Source organism: Platalea leucorodia (assembly GCF_965183815.1).
Source record: "Platalea leucorodia genome assembly, chromosome: 8".
Lineage (NCBI taxonomy): Eukaryota > Metazoa > Chordata > Aves > Pelecaniformes > Threskiornithidae > Platalea > Platalea leucorodia.
The window spans coordinates 47,352,374-47,368,660 of NC_138830.1; the positions used below are offsets into that span (position 1 = coordinate 47,352,374).

At 39.7% G+C, this 16,287-nt stretch overlaps 1 protein-coding gene across 2 annotated transcripts in view; it reads right to left on the reverse strand.

Moving 5' to 3' along the window:
• The window catches only part of CDH5 (cadherin 5), a 31,025-nt gene extending 15,131 nt beyond the window's left edge, over positions 1 to 15,894 (reverse strand). For both annotated transcript variants that reach the window (XM_082320308.1, XM_082320307.1), the window contains exon 1: positions 15,761 to 15,894. The gene's annotated coding sequence lies outside the window, so the exon portion shown is untranslated. The remainder of the gene's footprint in view (positions 1 to 15,760) is intronic.
• Positions 15,895 to 16,287: the final 393 nt, after the last annotated feature.

Below are 16,287 nucleotides of genomic sequence, written 5' to 3' on the forward strand. Positions count from 1 at the left end.
ACAAAACATGAGAACCAAAGGAAACCAGTTGGTTAACATCAACTAGTACAGGCTGTAGTTTTGGAAAAAACAGACTGTAGTGTTTAAAACGTCATTTTCCCTTGTTGCTCTGGTACAGTGGAGATCTCCTGTACTGCTGTAGTGAAGAGGTAAGTTGGGAAAACTGAGGACAATACTGCTCACTTCAGTTGCCATTTACGAACATCCTTGCAGAAAGCATTTTTAACTTAAATAGTCAAATCTCTGCTAAAGCATACTGGTCTAAGTGTAAATCTACTTTGTAAAGAGAAATTTTGTGTCTTCCCAGTAATATTTTCCTAGTATTTGCCTCTCTGTTTATTAATGCTCAGGTCAGAGCCTGCCGTGCCCTCTGTCAGACTCCTCAGGGTACTTCTCTTGCTGTTGCTGAGAGCGATTACTAGTAACAGCAACTCCGGGACCTTTGGTATCCACATACAGGGGCACTGCTTATCGGAAATTGAAGGCTCGAATTCGTAACGAGGGCATGGTTGTCTGTATAGGAGCTCTGGGGCTGTGGTAATATCCTGATTCTTCCTGAGGATCCATGCAGCAAATGTAAACTCTCCTTTGAGGTAGGTGGCCTGTGTGTGTTTAACAGTTCAGGCCTTGTTTGAAAGCTTGACCATTAGTACAGAAAGTGCTAGACTGAATCTTTTTGAATATATGCACATTTCAGCTGAAACTTAAGCTACCCCTTCCACTAGGCAGATCCATCTTTGTGTTCTTAGATTTTAAGGTGGCTTCATTTCCTTTAACTCCTCATTAATGAATTCCTTGTTAATACTTGTCCAGCCTCCTTGTTAAGTTAATGGTTCCTTTTTGAGCAATTTGGTGGAGTTTGGTCTGCCCTCTGGTATGCACTGTAGGTCAAACACAGACTGAGACAGAAGAGCCTCTTGCAAAAAACGACTTCTGCTTTGTCTTTGGCATCTTTCAAAATTTCTCACTTTGGTAGAAGTAACACCGCACGCTCGAGCACTTTGCATGCTGTCTTTACTAGGGACATTTGATGTGCATTGCTCCACAGGACAGTCTGACTCTGAGAAGACTTCCTCTATGATACCATGCAAGTTTTCCATTCAGCAGCTGGAAGTCCATTGCTGTTGAATCCATAGCTGAATTCATCACAATATTTAAGAATGCCCTTCTTTGGCAGCACATACAAACACTTCAGAAGCAGGACCCTGCTGAGCAGTAACTGTATAAGGGCACTGTCCTGGTGTGAAGGCCACGTTCCATGGATGTTCACTCTTGACAAGCTGTACTAAATGCTCTCTCTTTTTCTGGCCATGATAGTTTTCCTTTCCAGCAGTCTCATTTGAAATCCCAGAGGTAGTAGCAGAAGAGAGAGATTCCCATGCCTGAGCAGGGGAATGCATTCCCATGGAGTCAGAAGCAAGAAAGTTTCTGAGGGATGACAGGTGGATGACATGTAGGGATTGGCTTTTTGTTTTTTCTCAGGTCTGCTGTGGCAGCCAGGACTGAGAAGAGGAAATAAGATGCACCCTTTCAAGTAATGACCCCCGTGGCCACGTGCTTCTGGAGGAGGAGACAGCACAGCATGGGCTGTGACCAGTCTGTCCCATGTGTGGCTCTCCCTGGCACGCTGCCGTGAAGTCCAATCGCTGGTCTACCTTCATCTACAGTTTCCAGTTACCCCTCTGTTTCTAACTGATTAGACCAATAATTCAAACTTTTTTCAATTTAAGCAGGGACCATAAATGTTCCTTGAAGTTAGCAGGGGAATGGTTTATTCAAATAGCTAAGTTTCTTTCTTTGCTCTTAAATTTTCTTTCAGCAAATGATGGTTTTTTCCACCAACATTATTCATTTTATGTGTTGAATTATTTTAGCAAATAACTCTTGGTCTGCAGGGTACTATAGACAGTTAACTGAGAAATTCTGGTATTCAAACTGATTTATGGGACAAATGACTCATATGGTGTAGTTTCTTCTCGCAGATTGGGAGTAATTATTAAAAAAATGTCAGGTGGAGATACAGACAATACTGTACTAATTAAAAGTTTGCATTTTACAAGTTGTTTTGGTAAGTAATCAACTGTAAGGTTGATGAACAGCTAATATAAATAAGGTCTCCATGTAATGAAAACACATTTGATGAAATATTATGAACATTTGTGGTTTCTTTTTTCTGGTATTTGCCTCTTATCTGGTTTACTTCTCACTCTGAAAATGTGTATTAATGCTTATGCAAGGTTTGCTTAGTTGGCAAAGAAATTTGTTCTGTGCTTGCATGTTAAATAGAAGTTAAACCAGGTTTCTGCATGGAGACTCTGGTAAATGAGGAGACAGTTGTAGCTGAAATGATGTATTTTTCTGGTTGATTGGATTAAAATCTTCTGCTATCTTTGAGAATTTTTGTTTTTCAGCATCTAAAAATCAGAAATAGTACTAGAAATAGTGGTAAGGAACATCGTAAGAGAGAAATTTGCTTAAAGTGGCTATCATACACCAGAAAAGAAACACATTTTAAAAGGCTTCTGTCCATAGTGTTCAGATAATTTGCATACCTGATTGTCAGAAAAGCTGGAAACAAAATTGTTATCGGTGAATGAGCTGGAAAGTTAATGATTATTTTTGCTTACAGTATCTTGGTTGGAATCTGAACAATGTAAGTGAAAATTAAAAATCCCATGCAAAAATGAGAGTTTCATCAAAGCAGAAAATATTAACAAAACGACTAATAAATCAATACTATAGGACATAATCTATTCCATTCCCCAGTACTGGAAATGTTGCTGTTTCTGGTTGTTAATCAAACCTCAGCTGTCAAGCCTGCAGCCATGTAAATGTAGGGTATACTAAATATCTGAAATACTGTCTTGAATCAATTGGGAGAAATATGGAGCTTGAAGGAGGGCGTTTGCTCAGCTTAACCTGCCCTTGCTGCGGGTGTGGGTGCGGGCCCTGGCCCTGCGGTGTCCCGGGGAGCGGGGTGCTGGGATGGGTGCGTGCCCGTGGGGATGTGCTGGCTGGGCTAAAAGAGAAAGAAAACTAAGAAAACATTCTTCACAAAAGTTTTTTCAGAAAGGTTGACTTTAGATAGCTTTAGTTTAGTTCAATAAGTATTTTCTGACTATCTTTCCTCCTCCTGTCTGCTGTACCCTCCCCAGTATTCCTAAGTAGCTCTGTGCAAAAAATTCAGTTGAATTTGCAATGGATTAAACCCTACAATACAGAGTAGACAACACTTCAAAATTTTTTTCAGATGCAAAAAATTTACTTTGATACAACAGCTAAACACCTCCAAAATTACTATGCTCAGTGAAGCCATGACAGATGTAAAGAGAGCAGAATCTGACCCAATGTCAAGTAACAAAATGACCCTCAACAACCCTGCAATACAGAATCCATTTTTAACATTAATTTCTCATCTGTATGATGTTCAAGACCAAAGGTAAGTGTGTGAATGCAGTGAGCGTTAAGAAATAGAAAGGTAACATACCAAACACAGGAGGGGAATAAATTGTCTTTCTCTTTGCAATGCTTGTAGTTTTGGTAAGTAGGCAAAACATTATTAAAAGAAAATAGTCCTAGCAATACTTAACGCTGCCTTTCAGGAACCTTAAATGGCTGTGCAAGCATGAATTGATAAAGCCTCCTCCTTTCTCTGTGAAACGTACTGCAGCTAGATAAAAAGCAATATCCCTTTCAAAAGGTACATTTGAAGCACAGAGGACTTAAATGTGTTTGCCATCTCCTGACAGTGGACCAGGGTCAGGAGTAACAAGTCTCAGATTTTGTTCTCCCAGTTTCTTCCTGTCATAATTAGATAACGTTGCTCTAACGAGCTTCTGACAAACCCAGAGAAACACGGCAGCAAAGTAATCACATAGGTATAGTTGTTACCTTCACTCCAGTTTCTGCTTGGCATCTAAGTTGCAAAACTGTGATCCTCCTTCGCTCCCTTGAGCTTACAGTGTGAGAAGAGTTGAGGGCACATAGTGAGTACAGTGAGAATGGGAACTAGGGTAGGTCTTCAAACTTTAGTAACATCACTTAAAAAAACTGTCTAAGTGAATTGTGCAACATTCGACTTGGAGCAATCATTTTTTTGTTGCATTTTCAGATATAATTTGTTTCGGGTGGTTACTCAGTGTTTCTCTTATTTCCTATTAAAGCTGTCTTGTCACGTGTCCTCAACAGTGTACAATGATTCATTTTAAAATAGGCCTTTCCTGAGAACACCGTGCTGCTTTTTTGTTTCCAGATTATTGAGCTGATTTAAATGGGCCTAGTGCCTGACTACCTGGTATTACATTTTTGATTGTCCTTATGTCGATTTTATGCATCTGAGAAGTGGTTTCCACTGACGACTAAACAGTCTGGAGTGCAAATGCCTACCTGAAAACTGATTATAAAATGACTTTTTATACGCATGATAGTACCTTTGAGTAAATAGCCACTTTGATGACTAAACAATCTGGAGTGCAAATGCCTGCCTGAAAACTGATTATAAAATGACATTTTATCCTTGTGATAGTACCTTTGAATGAATAGCCACTTCAGCAATATCTTAACTAAACTTGCTGCTTTAAAAAAAAAAAAAGCACACATCACTCAGTATTGTGAGAGCACTCTTGCGTGCATTTGGTGCTGTTCAGTTCTTGGTGTTGATGGTGCAGCACTGTATATCAATATAGCTGAGGAGATAATTCAGGACTTCTGATTTTGGCTCTCGTTTTGGCTCCTCATGTTTTTCCCAGAGAAAAAGAGAATAATTCTAATCTGAAAGTTCTTTGTGATTTCAGCTCCAAGTTTCTGGTAGGTCTGGGGAAAATGTATTAATGATTTTTTCGCCTGTCTGTTCAACTCACGAGAAAATTCTCCTGGATGATACAAAATACAACTTCATCTCATGGGTGGATGGAGTCCTCAGCCAGGACAGATGCCTCTTTCAGAAATGAAGAAATTTGATTATATAAATACTTACTATGTATATGTTTAAGATTTATTGTCTGGTGGAAAGCAGGCAGCCAAATTAATTGGTCTCCCAGTCTTTCTGTTATCTCAGATATGGAACTGGCTAATAATGGGGAAGGCAAGCACTGGTTTGGCTTTTTTTTCTTTTTTTTCTTTTTTTTTCTAAAGAAAGCAAGCCACCCTCCAAGCTAGTGATTGAGAGTTTGTGCACTGAAGACAGGTGAGCAGCAATAATGACATCTACCTGAATGTCCTCCCAGAGCTTCCTGACACCCCTGCTTGCATTTTAGCAAGTGACTTGCTGACTCCCGGATTAAAGTGCTGCAGTAAATACTGAGAGAAGGGCATATGAAAAGGCTGTGAACTGAAAATAAGAAATATATGGTCTGAGAAGACATTTGCTGTAAACAGAATGATTTTAGAGAAATGAGTGAGGAAGAAAGTGGTAAGAGGTCACAAAGATCTCCTTTGTTCTTTTCCAAGAAGCTTTTATGGAAAAGGGATATATAGATTTGCAGTTTGTTTGCTAGAAGTCACCTCATCACAGGTCTGAAAGAGAAGCAGGATGAGTCAGGTGCAGGATCTGATCTTGCATCAATAAATTCTCCTGACTTTACTGTGGTTTGTTTTACATTGGTGATGTGCCTGATAATATTTTAGCTGGGTAGATTAATAAAAATTAAATTGTTGGCATGAGTGGGGAAAGACTAGCCCATAGCAGGCTTTGCTTATTTGAATCTATGAACAGTGCAGTACTACAGGTGCAGCCAGCCATCATAGTAGGCCAGAAATATTGTGCTTTGTGCTCTTGTCCATTTTGGCTCTGAATTGCTCTGAATCTGACCCGTTATATACAGTCGTGACCTCCGGGACAAACAGGGAAATAATTTTGTTGGTGGTGCTACTGCAGCTCAAACACTGTTTCTTAGAGCACTAACCTTCAAAGGTATCCTGATAACTGTATCAGCAGACTCATAACATTTACTGCCCATTAGCTGTGTGTGCAAGACATAATCATGATCTTGATTTGGCTCACAAAAATTCCGCTCTGATAAATGCTGATTTAGTTGAGAGAATTCAGAGGCAAGTCTATTGGACAGTCAAGCACCAAGGCCCAAAATATCGAAGGTAGGAGGACATTTAACTTCTGTTGATTTCTGTCAATTTCTAATTAATCTTATCTTAATGTGTACTTTCCAAAAACTTACAAAAATATGTTTGCAGTTTGGAGGTTGCTGTCTACGTTCCTATATGACTCCTATCTGATAAAGAATGGATTAGTTATAAAACTATGGAATGTGTGTTGCTGGCGTAGGTTCAGATTCAATTTCCTGTTCACAAATGCACATTTATTTGGCTTAGATCTTCATTTACCTGTACATAACACCTGTACAGCTCGGAATCGGCTCTGAATTTGGCTTCTGTTAGAATTCAAGAAAACCTCAAACAATATCTTTTTCTGGGAAAATTTGGAAGAGATGGGCTGATAGATTGAGCCTACTTGTTCTGTGTTCTTTAGGGACTGATAGCCTTTTGTGGGTAGTGTTACTTTAAGTACGTCTGGAGATTTGAAATATTTCTGTTTGTGGAAATGAATCCCATACATGATCTAATAAAACATGTGACTGTATTTCTATGTACTTGTATAGTATGTACTAAAGTATGGAACTTCCACATAGGTTGGAGAGAAGCTAGGGGTTTTTTTTATGCCACATGTCAAAAATCTTATATAGTGAAGTTATCCAACCAAGAAGGACTGCTTCTGTGTTTCATGTGCACAAGCTATGATTCCTATTCTAATCTTTAATTAAATAACTCTTCTATCAATCTACAGTAACCTGTTTTTTTATCTGCGTTTCTTACTTGCAAATCTGATAATTGAGAAGCAAATTAAATACATGTTTTAGTTACTGGGCTGGTCTCTTCATGAACTTTAAGGAAGCATTATTGTTGGGCTAGATAATAATTCTTGAATTGCTTCTATTGTTGAAATGACAGTGCAACTTTCTCCTGTTCTCATCAGATCAGTTATGCAGTCTAATTGTTGTTTTAATGGATGACTGTTTTCCTTTCATATGAGCATCCTGGTATGTCTAGCAAGTAATCCACCAGTCTTAGTAAAACTGCTGGCCTTCTACCTCGCCCAGGAGAGAAATACTTGTGAAGGTTTATCAGAGCCACACTGAATCATTAGGTGAATTTTAAGAATCTTCCTCATTTCACCCTCTCAGCATGCAGATCACGTATCATGCCAGGTGCAGAATCAATGTCTTTACTCATTTTTCATGATAATGTTATTTGTCATCACAGAGGCTGTAGAGATACTTGAGAGCTGATGATAACCAATTTGAAACTGAACAGTTACAGTACATGAAGCACTGAAATATATATGTTCTGGTGCTGCTTAAGAGTTCTTACTCTGGCCATGCTACTGTAGTCATATAATGCTTTACTACAGAAACTTTCCCTGAAGTGACTCCAAAATGGATTAGGTGCCTTAAAGAAGAAGCAAGTGGTATTGTCCAGTCTTTCCATGCATAAAGCCTTTTACTTCACATACAAATATGTTTGTTAGTACAAAATATAACAAGGGGTAAAATGTGCTTAAGCACAGTGCCCAGTATAAACCCAGCCACTAAAATATTTTGAAGCTCATTTGTGATTAAATTATTAAGCCAATTAAACAGAAGATTTTGGCTTTCTCTTACTTGTTGACAGCACAGACAGCACTGAGTTGAAGGTCATAAGCTTATCTCCTATAGCTCTTTACAGCTCCTGAGCTTTGGGGGCATGTATATGAAGGCTAAATGACTCCTAAGGAGCAGAAGTATTCTGGTGTTTAGTGAGGATGCTCAAACCCACAAGCAGAGCTTGGGTGTTGGTACAGAATATTATCACCTCATCGTCATCGTGTCATACAGATTCTGTGCTCTGTTGATTTAGAGCATTCCATTTTTTAAAACCAGGAAGCTCATAGTATGTATGAGTAGTATGATTTATTTGCTTTGCAGATGTTCCAGAGGTGAAACTAACAATTAAATGACAAAAAATGTGTTCTTGGCCACACATCTTTTGATGACAGTTGCCAAATAGTGTTGAATTCTGAGCTATTTTGGGGGGTTAACTTTGCATTAAATACAGCCCTTCTGTTCTGAAGTGAGCTAATAAGATGGGTGGGATAAACCCTGCATGCATAGTTTGGAACTGCCAACATTTTCCCCTATGAATTCTTTGTCCAAAATACAAAGCTAAGAAGAAAATCTTTCCCATCCAGATTAATTATTGTTAAGGACAGATGCTGAAAATAGTGATGAAGTGCTAGTGTTACATACAGGCAAAGAACCTGTTCTCTTCCTTGTATCCAAAAAGTAGTTTCAGGGATGATCTTGCAGGCAGGTGTACTCGTTCCTGCAAAGGGTCTCACTGACTTTGAAGAATGATTGAGGCTCTGTCATTCTCAGTGGCATATTTACGTGGCTGTAGATCCAGCTTCTTTCTTGCTTGCTTTGAGCCAATTTGCTTTTGCTTAGCCCAAACTGTTGTGGCTCCAGTAGGAAAGACAGAGGTTAAGGTGTCTCAGTGCTGAGCGTCCCTCATCCCCAGCACCTCCCACACTCAGACAATGTTGTTTGATTTTTGGGGAGCGGGGCTTTGGGTGAGAAGGGGACAAGGGAATCCTCCAAAAATTATTTGGCTCATCCCAGAGCAGAAGTGGAACAGTTCAGGTATATTGGAGGTGTTTGTGATCACTAAAACGATTTCTCAAGCATCTCTAACCAGAAGCCTTGTTTCCTACAATAAATTGTGCGCGCATTTCAGAATTGATCTGTTCTGATACTGCCCCCTGGTTAGCTCTGGCTGTACACAGAGATTAGCTGAAGCTGTCACTGAATGTTTAAGAGTTTGGCCAAGCTGAAACAAAATAAGGTACACTATGAGAATGAGGTATTATAGAGATTTTTCCATTTCCCCTTTGTTTCCAGATAAAGCCGTAATATCAGAGGGGCTTCCTAGCACAGAGCTGCAACTGAGTAGCTTCAGTTAAGGAAAAGTCCCCATCCTTTGAGGAACTGCATGCAATAAATACTTTTTTTTTTTTTTTAAGTACAATGTAGTCATGTTTACAGCAGATAAGATTTTTTTGACATTTTGCTTCAACAAAAGCTCAAGAGCAAAAATATCTGTCTCGAACACAAGCATCATGCACAGGTCACAGTAATTGATATTTATTGCGCTAACAGTAATCTGAAGCAGAGAAACCATGTTTAGCTGTCTGTGTGTTCCAATTCCTTTGTCCATGTTATTCTACTGGGTAACCGAATGCATTAGTATTTCAATTTTGTGGCAGATAAAGAAAGCATGTACATATACATAAATCTCTTGTTTTCTGGCTCGGCAAGAGGCTAAAAAAGCAGGGTGTGTCTGGATGTATTTTGTTTGGTAGTTAGTATTCAGTATTTTTCTCCCTTTTTAAAATGTCTAATTCAAATGTCAGTTCATTCTTCTCTATTTCCTGCCCTTATTCAACTAGATTTCCAGACCAGGCTTAATTAACCTTAAGACCTTTTCTGCCCACCCCTATAGTTACAGTCTTTTCCTGGAACATTTCCATTGTTATAATATCCATGTGTTGTGAGATGATACAAATGATATTATTACTGCTGTTATGAATTTACAATGAGCCTTTCAATATTTTTACTTACAGCTTAGCTCTTGTCAGGAAAATCTCATTTTCAAATCAAAATAAAATTAGGGGAACAAATTTCCAGCTTACAGTGCTGATAAAAGGAAGCTGAAGGGCCTGAAAATTCAGGCTTCAGACATAGAGAAGCTTAAAAAGGTGGGAAAGCTGTTGTAAATTTTGTGACTTCTTTTATAGCTAGACTTTTTTTCTATATGGATTTGTTTCCATGTGGGAGTGATTGTGATTTAACACAGTGTTGTGTTGTGTTTTGCTCCATTATCTATGCACTGACTTAAGCAAGTCATTAGTCTGATGAATTTTACAACCCCAGTCCAGAGGCCATGAGGGAACCCGCGCCCAAGGAGAGCTTGCTTTGTGAAACAGATTGCAACCATAGCAGGTGATAGTTGAACATGTAAGACATGACTGCAGGAGTGACCCTGTTTCAAGGCAGGCCATGCTTTTGTTTACATGTGGTAACAAGTTTTTGTGAAAGTGATAAAAGCGAGAGCTGTGGGCTTTCAGCTGGCTGACCCGGGGGACATTTCTGCTCACAGGTCTTCTCAAGCCAGCGCCCAGGATCTAGGCTGGTGGCTGCTGCTGCCGCCCTGCTGGGGCTCAGCGCAGTGAGCACTGGGGAGCCGCCTGCATCCCCCCAGGAGCTGACGGCTTTAAAGTAACCTGACTGTTTGGGAAGTTCTTATTCACAGCAGTCCTGCACTTGTGGGTTTGCTGCCTGAATCCGAAACACAGCTGGAGGTATTTCTTAAGCTGAGGTGGGAATTTTTTTTTCTCCTTAGTTAGTGGCTGTCTAAGTGGAATGTTTATTTCTCCCACAGCTCATGTTTCAATCATGCCCACTGAAAACCCCTTTCTTGTGCGAATGAAGCCTCTTTCTTCATTTAAAGAAGCTGAAGATCAATCCATATAAGGCAGGTAATACGGCTCACCATTTCACAGCAGGAAAATGACGCAATATATTCCAAAGAGAAACGTGCCCCTTTCTTCCTGTTTGAAACTTGAGTCATCTCCAAGTGCAATTACTGGAGGATTCAGTCTCTATCCTAGTCCTCAACTTTTACCAAGGCTGCTGCTGGCAAATCAAGTGTACAAAGCAAATGTGTTTGTTAAACGGTGCTACAGATGATAGAGCTCTGCAATAGCTTTGTCACTGTCAAGTTCACATTATTGTCTTTGTAAAATGAACCCATTACAAAAAGCATTCCTGCCTTTTGTCTCTCTGCTTTCTGCCCTCGCTTCTTAATTTCTGCGCTGGATAGGTGTTTTAGGTGTATTAGTAATCTGGATGATACTAAAATGTGCATAGTGTAGCAATATTTGTTTATGTTTTACTGACAGCTTAAAAACCTAAATCAACAGTACTGAGCAAATACACAATATATACTATTTCATTGTAGGTTTGGATTCATAGATTAGGTGGTGAAAAGTCTGATACCTTATTAGTAGTATTGATTGGTTGGCCTAACCCTAACATGAGTAAACTGGTTCTTTTGCAGACAGATGATATATATCTGAAAGATAATGACAATAAAAGCCAGTAAGATAATGCAAATCTCCTCTGAATTCAGGTCTAGGACTGGAGGTAGGGGGAGGGAGTATCCCACAAAAAGAATGGGGAAGCTAACCTAAAACTGTGTGCCAGTGGAGATTCTGCCGATGAAGCTGAACCTATCACAGGAACAATTCCCATCAATGGCAGGATTTCCTATCATTTGCATGAGAGCAGCATTAGGCCCTTAGTCTCCTCAAGCAGTATGTTGTAAGGTAGACTTTGCACTCCTCGAGGATTTCCAGAACACAGATTCATAGCAGATAGCATCATAGAAGGAAGGGGAAAAGGAAGACTGATCTACCAAAGCATTGCTTAGAAATGTGGACAAAGGCAGGAGAAGGAATTCAACTGTATCCTCCAGACACTGTGGAAGTGGAATTTCCCCTTACACTGTCATACACAATAAGGACAAGGGCCCGTGTGTGCTGCAGATAACCCACCTTGTGCCCTGTGAACTTTGCCAGGTGTCAGGAGGACCATTCCAGAGCTTGCTGGTGGGCTTGGGGAGAGAGGAGGATGCAGAGAAATGGATGACTTCAGTGGGGGCAAAGCCAGATGGGCTACTGCTAATTTGTGGAGACTGATAGTAGGCTCTTTAAAAGAATGTGTAATAGAAACAGGGGGCTTTTTCTCCTAAAGTTTTGGCAGAGGATGGTGGTGAAATCCCACAGGAACAGGAGGATTTTGATGACAACTAGACTGGGACAATAAAACTGACCTCTTTGGATTTTGAAAAATGAAGCATTTAAAACATTTCTGCTTTTGGTCTCCCTCTAACTATGGTGGTGCTCTGTAACTCCTTGCATTTCAGATGACAATGTTAGGGCAGAAGAATACCCTTTCGTCTCCACTGGTCTTTTGGAGGGGTCCCTGTACAATTTCTGCAGCATGTCCCAGGTAACTGTGCTTGCCTTTTCTCTAAAATATCAGTCATTTTTCACTGTAAGTTCTGGACCCTTTCGTGGATGATACTTGATAACACTTTCACATGCAGCTCCTAATCTTTTGTAAGGCAGTTTTGCTGTCTATCTCACACAAAAATACTTGTCTGGAGAAAAGTCTACCAGACTGTCCGTCCACCTGCTTGATGCTTTCTGGTTTTCTGATTGTAAATCTTTGCTTGGATATACTCACAGTACCAAAACTGAAGTGCAGGCAGTGTGGACACCTGCAATGGATGGATAAGTTTCCCCTTTGCCCTTCCTCTGTCTTTGCCCAGCCCTGGAAAACACAGCTCTTGAACCCTTCGAGTTCCCGTGAACACACGTGGGCTTTAACTAGCACCTAGGAGGACTGGGCCCCAAATCTTCTCTCTGCCTGCCCAACAGATGTGTAGAGCAGCGTATGTACAAAACAGACTCATGGCACAAATAACATCCATCTGAGAAGCATGTTACAGAGAGAACTTAAAATATTCAGCAAAGTCTCACATTCAAAATATAGCTAGTTCCATGCTTATTGACAAATTTGAAATTCAGATCAAGATCAGTGAAGCTCAGGTTCTCATTGAATGAAAGGGCTAATTTGTATTCTTGCACTGAAGCACTGTAAACAGGTTCTTCACAATTTTTTATTAATTTTTTTTATATTTCAAGATCAGACTCATTGCAGAATTTAGGAGGTAGGTGGCACACGTGTTGGTGAATGATGTGCATTCATTTTGCACGTCATTATTCCCAGCATTAGTCCTGTTGGTAGGATTCCTGGGTTTGCCGTGGGCTCTGTACTTGGGCCAAGGACAGGCCCTGGAGCAGGATGCCTGCAAGTTTCTTGGCAGCAAAAATGGTGGCTCCTGATCTTGACTGTGGCACCAGAGTGGTGTCTGCTTTCTGTGTTTGCAGTGGAAATATACCTGCATAGGCCCTTGGAATGGAGTAGGGTGCTGAACTGAAGTCCATAGATGGATTAAGCAAACTCTCATCATGGATCAAACTCTGGATTTGCTAAGGTCTGTTCTCCTAGTTCAAATTCTGATCAGCTCTTCAAAGGCATGTGTGGGGAATTGTTTTACCTCAGTGATTGTGAGCTGGGCATCTCTCTGTCCTAGCAAATCTCCAGTTCACACAAATAATCACTGTCTGCTGTGCTCTAGGGTAGAAGGGAAAGCAGTCGTGTCAGGGCTAAACTTTGGGGGATTTTTGATTTGTAAACCCACAAGGATAAAAAAGGGAAAGACATTTGTTTTAAAAAAAATACACCGAAGTATCTTCATGGCCAATGAATTTCTCACAGAGACAGAGAACCTCTTATTTTCTTCTTGGCACTAACATTTGAACCTCTGAATTAAACTTCTAGAACCTGAGCAAAAACAGGAATTATGAACGCATGACAAAAATAACCATGAAGATTCTTCACAGAAAGCTCAGCCACTAGAAATAATCAGTTACCTCCATTCTGTGAACCTCTGCTTTTTTAGCAAATATAAAGTATTAGCTGGCCTGATTTAAGCCTGTAGTTCTGTAGACATGTACCCTGACAAAAAAAAAAAAAGAATTTTTAAAAAGTTTTTCTATTTTTCATTTGAAATATTAATTGAAGTAGTTGTTTTACGGATGCACAGTGAAGTCCTTTGTTCCGTAAGTGCTGTGAATCAGAGGAGCACCTAAACCATCCCCAGTGATTTTTACCTATATCCTGGTTTCAGTTCTGTTTCACTCAACAGAGGCAGGGTGCGAAGCCAACCTGGCAACAAAGCTGGTAACCGTGTGGGTGGAACTTGCTCTGCCGAAGCTGCCTCCTTAGCACTGACCCCTGCATCTAGCGCTCTGCAAGCTGCAGACTGCTGAGTGACGTGTAGCTATTTCATGGCATAATTTCAGTGTGAGCATTTGTTTTAAAATGTTTAAGAAACAGTTTTATGATCTTACGTTAAAGAGCAAAGCTTTGGGAAATACTTCTTGTTGCAATGCAGTGCAGCTGTAGCACTCTGAAAAATAAAGCCCAGGTTTGTGGACAAAGCAGGAATGATTTGTTAATTGAGTTTATCTTTTGCTTTCAGATTCATTTGTTTTATTGTTTGTAACTTCACATTCTTCTCTATAGTATACTGTACTATTCTAAAGCTTTCATATGCTAAATTAATCCTGTGTCCTTTTCTCCTGTTGGTCACCCTTTATTTAAGGATAAAAAGTAACTCCTGGCGATACAGCAGATAAATTGCAAGTCAGCATTTCTGTGATGTGTTTCTGGTATATTGGTTGTTGTTACAAGGCACAAATTAACCTAAGATGAGAAGCTTTTGTAAATCATTGGAGTATCCTTGCTTTTGTCTAATATTTTTTCCTACATGAACATCTATAATACTGTATGCTTTTACAAATGCTGATATAATGATTTATAATCAGTGGAGGCAGGAACACATTGATTAACTATACCTTTGTTAACTGCAGTAGCAACCAACTTTTAATGTTTTCCATAGCTAAGAATGGAACAGATTTTCTCTCAGAAATTCATCTTCTTCCATATCTTTTTTCCTTGCATTTCTTTCCTTCCTTTATTACAGCGTGACAAGCAGCATAGTAAGGTACTGTGCACACTGACAGTCCCACTACTGCAGAATACAGTTCTCACAGAAAAAGCAGTATCAGTTCATCTCTTATGCATAAATGCTTTGTCTCTGCAAGCTGTTCAGCAAACTTGATAGCTCAGGGACTTGCTACACTGTCTTTAGGATAAGATAAAAGCCTTTTCAACCAACTTTTTGTATCAAGCCACTGCTCATAAAATACCTCATCAGAAAAAATGGTTCTTTTTGGACCACTGAGATCAAAAAACTTCTAAAATAAGAATTGCTGGTCTTTTAGAACAGGGGCTGTATTACCTGGTAGTCCAGGGTTAGGGTCCTAAAGTCACTTTAAACTTTAGAGTGAGGAGACCAAGTCACTGATGTGTTTATGTAAACTCCCCTCTGAGCTTTAAACAAATCTCTTAGCAGGAGAGATATGCCAAAGCTGGCTAGTATACAGGCTGGCTTTTGCCTCTGGTCACAGTAAAGCCATAGCACCTTAAAGACAGATACCAAGTCAACCCCCAATTTGATAAAACATATTGCATCAAATCATAGGACAGCATACACCTGCTCACTGAAAACAGTACTAAGCCTGTACCTGTCCACACTGCAAGTGAAATCCTTTCCTAAAGGGTTTACAGGTGCCATTTGCAGTGTCATTTCTGTCCGTTTTCCGTTATGAATGAGCATTGGCAACCTAATCTAAATATTACGAAACAGAACTACAAAAAAGCATTAAATGTCTCCTCTTTTAAACAATCTGGGAATATTGTGGTATAGCCCAAGAAAGCCAGAGATTTTCCTCTTCCAGTGTCAATTGTAAACAGCTCTGCTGCTCTCTGCACTTGATTTGGTTGAAGTGCCATCAGCGTTAGGCCCAAAGGATTCTGTGGATATGTATAAAATTCATAACCTGTCTCCAGGTATTTCTTAAATTATTTAAGATATTAGAAGAGATTTTTGGTGGAGGTGAAAAACCTTTGAAATGAACTTCATAGCTGAAGGATAGCAAATACTGTTTATCTCTTACCTGAGTCAGAGTTGGTGGAGCTTCGGTTTGTTCCCAAATCAGGCAAACTAAAATCAACAGTATCCCAAAATGTTAAGCAGCATACAGAAAATGAAGATCAAATAGAAAAATCCACTTCTCTTTTTGTTAAGCAATACTGGGAGTGTTCAGCTCTCCAGTCTCCAAGGTTTTCCAGCTGGGAGTCAGCCTTTTCCCATCCTGCATCCCGGCATCCTGTTATTGTTCCAAGTCTTAGTAATACAGTGAGAAAAGGGAGTGGAGGAAACAAGATAAACTTAGCCTTATTATTGCTATACCTGCTTATTTGTTGCTGACTCTAATGAGGGAGCTGAATGAAAGGAAATTGGCTCTGAGAGAAACACAAAAGTTGGTTTGTTGTTTAGTATCATTTTATAAAGAGTTTTAGGTTTTAGCAAACATCTGAATGGTACTTTAAATAGTGTCTGATATTTGATCAGCACAGACTATGCCTGTTTTGCACAAACAGGATTTTCAAAGCAACTTTGTATTAGTTGACTTGTTTTCTC